Source organism: Crocodylus porosus, unplaced genomic scaffold (assembly GCF_001723895.1).
Source record: "Crocodylus porosus isolate Cpor-Errol unplaced genomic scaffold, CroPor_comp1, whole genome shotgun sequence".
In the NCBI taxonomy this organism is placed as follows: Eukaryota; Metazoa; Chordata; order Crocodylia; family Crocodylidae; genus Crocodylus; species Crocodylus porosus.
In genome coordinates, this window is record NW_017728886.1 from 189,322,949 (window position 1) to 189,325,950 (window position 3,002).

The following is a 3,002-nucleotide window of genomic DNA, read 5'->3' on the forward strand; positions in this document are numbered from 1 at the left end:
GATGAACATCTTGCTGGGGTCATTTGACCCCAGTACTCTTTCCTGCCATGGCAGAGGGTCGGACTAGATGATCTGCTCGGGTCCCTTCCGACCCTACAAACTATGAAACTATAAACACAGGAAACAGGTAAATCCTTACATGAAGAGGAACCATAGTAATCCACACTTTGCTTGTCTTTGTAATTCCATACAATGAGAATATCTAATTTTGTACCTCTTCTGAGACGCATGGAGAATCTACCAGTGTCATGGTGCAGCCTTAACATTGCTAAGAATTAGGTTTTGGATTTTGTTTTACCATACAGAATAGGATAATGATCATTTTGTATTGTATGAAGTATCAAGCAATTAAACTTGTTGCTATGTAGCTTACAATATATCTTGAGAAGATATTTATTGCTTCTCAACTATTTACATATTTGCCAAGCTGAGATCTGCACAGTTGTCATCACGATTATGGTGTGGCTTGGTTGTGCATCATGGCAGAACCCACTTTCCAATACTTTAATAAAAATAAAATATATTTCCAAGAGCCACAAACTCACCCTTATAAAAATAAGAAGAGAGCAAAGCAACTCCAGTGGTGCCATTCAAAAGTAAAATAAAAGCAGTAGCAGCTCAAGCCACAAAACGCATGCCAAAGAGTACAAAATATGCAAAAACAAAACAAAACTAGCTTCAATGTCTCCATGCAATGTATACCAAAATAGTATACATTTAATTTCCTCATCAAAAACCTACCATGTAAATAGTGCACCCACATATATGCACACGCCGCCCCCTGCATCCCACTTCCCCCAGCCCCAAGCAGCCCCCTGCAGACTGGAACTCTGCCACCCTGCAAGCAGCAACCTGTTATTTCCCATGTTTTTCTCCTTTAAAGAAGAAATTCTATCCATGTTTTTCTCTTTTAAAGGAGAAAATCCAGGTTTTTCCACATTTTCCTGCAGTGAACGGAAAACCTGGATCCTTGCACATGAGGTCATTAAGTCCAGCCCCCCTGCTGAAGGTAGGATGATCCCTGAATAAACCATCCCAGTCAAGTGTCTGTCTAATAACCTGCCACAGAGAACAGTTTATCTCCACCATCTCTATAATCACCCTTTGAGTATTTGCAGACTGTTGTCAGATAGATCCCTCCTCAGTCTTTCTTCTCATCTCCAGACTAAATAGCCCGGTTCTTTTAGCCTTGTCCCATAAGTCCTGCTTCCCAGGCATCTTATCCTAATGTCTCTTGGGTTCTTTCTTCATTATGTGGGGCCTATAACTCCTTTCATGGCTAGCTCTTAAAGACCCTATTTAGGATGGTGGTGCCATTGTATTAGATGCTATAGGAACCCCTAAGAAGATACAGTCTGTATCTCAAAGGGTGCATCCCCGCTTGCAGGGGAGTGCATTTGCCGTGGCACAAATAGCAGTGGCACATGTTTGTGCTACTGCTTTGTGCCCCAGGGAACGCCCCTGCATGTGCAGTCTGGCACACACCAAATATGGGGTAGGAGAGGCTGGGGCCAGCATCTGTGCTGACCTCAGAAGCCTGACCTGTGGTCCTGGGAGCCTTCTGGGGCAGCAGCAACATTGATCCAGCAGGACAGAGCCTAGCTGGCAGTTAGAGCATGACTCCATTTCTGGTGTGCCACACTGTGTGCCACGCCGGGGTTTTTTGTGGAGGTTTGTTTGGTTTTTTTGACACCAGGATCTCCTAGTGTCACATTTTGGCACTGCACTGCTAATTAGCAGCATGGTGAATGGTTGCACAAGTGCTGCATGTGGTTTGTGGTGCCTCATACAGCTTTGAGGTGCTCCAGACTGCACGTGCACACTTGTCTGGACGCACTGAATCAAAGTCCCCTATCTTGTAGTTTGCCTCCTCATGAGCTGCATGCAGTGTAGGCCTACTCACTCAAAAAAGATTATTGTGACTCATAAGAATATGTAGGCTAGAGACCTGGGAAGCATCAATTTCTTTCATAGCCTCTGTAAAATTGCTAGAAATGTTTTGACTGTCTATACTGCTAGAGAAATTACTTTCAATATCAACTGAGATGGAGTGGGTTAGTATCCCAGTGGAGATACCCCCTGAGAGAACATACTTGAAAGTGGATGCTTTTTATGTAATCTCCATATAAATCAATATGTTGTTTTTTCAAAGAAATCTGAGCATCAATCTTTAATGACGGCCACAAATTTAAAGCTCTTGGAAGTCTGAGGCCCTCTGCGGTAAACTTCAAAAACCTTTTAGGTTCTAGGCCAGTGATTCTCAACCAGGGTCATGCAGCACCCTGGAGGGTCTTGAAATCCTTTCAAGGGTGCTGTGGGGTGATTTGGTCGTCACACCAGATGACCAAGCTAACATATTTAATGATTTCTTTGCCTCTCTTTTCCTGAGCAGGGACCGGAACAGCCACCCCCTTTCTGGGCCCCCCTCAGGCCCCAGGGGAGGCCAAGCGTTAGTGAGGAACTAGTTAGGGAACTTCTGGAGGGACTGGATGTATTCAAATCAGCTGGTCTGGATGATCTCCACCCTTAAGTACTGAGGGAATTGGCTGAGGTCATTGTGGGACCCCTGGGACGGCTTTACGAGCACTTGTGGTGCTCTGGTGTGGCGCCAGAGGACTGGAAGAGGGCCAGTGTGGTTCCCATCTTCAAAAAGCAGAGGAAGGAGGACCTGGGAAACTACAGGCCAGTTAGTCTTACCTCAATCCTGGGCAAGATTTTTTGAGAGAATTATTCTGGCACGTGTCCACGAGGGGCCAGCAGGGGATTTCATGCTTAGGGGCAACCAACACAGGTTCATTAGAGGCAGGTCCTGTCAAACCAACCTGGTGGCCTTCTATGACCAGGTCACCAAATCCTTAGAGGCAGGGGTAGCAGCGGACATAGTCTTCCTGGACTTTCGGAAGGCCTTCAACACCATCTCTCACCCCGTTCTCATTAAGAAACTGGGGGGCTGTGGTGTTGACACCCATACAGTCAAATGGGTCGCCAACTGGCTGGAGGGC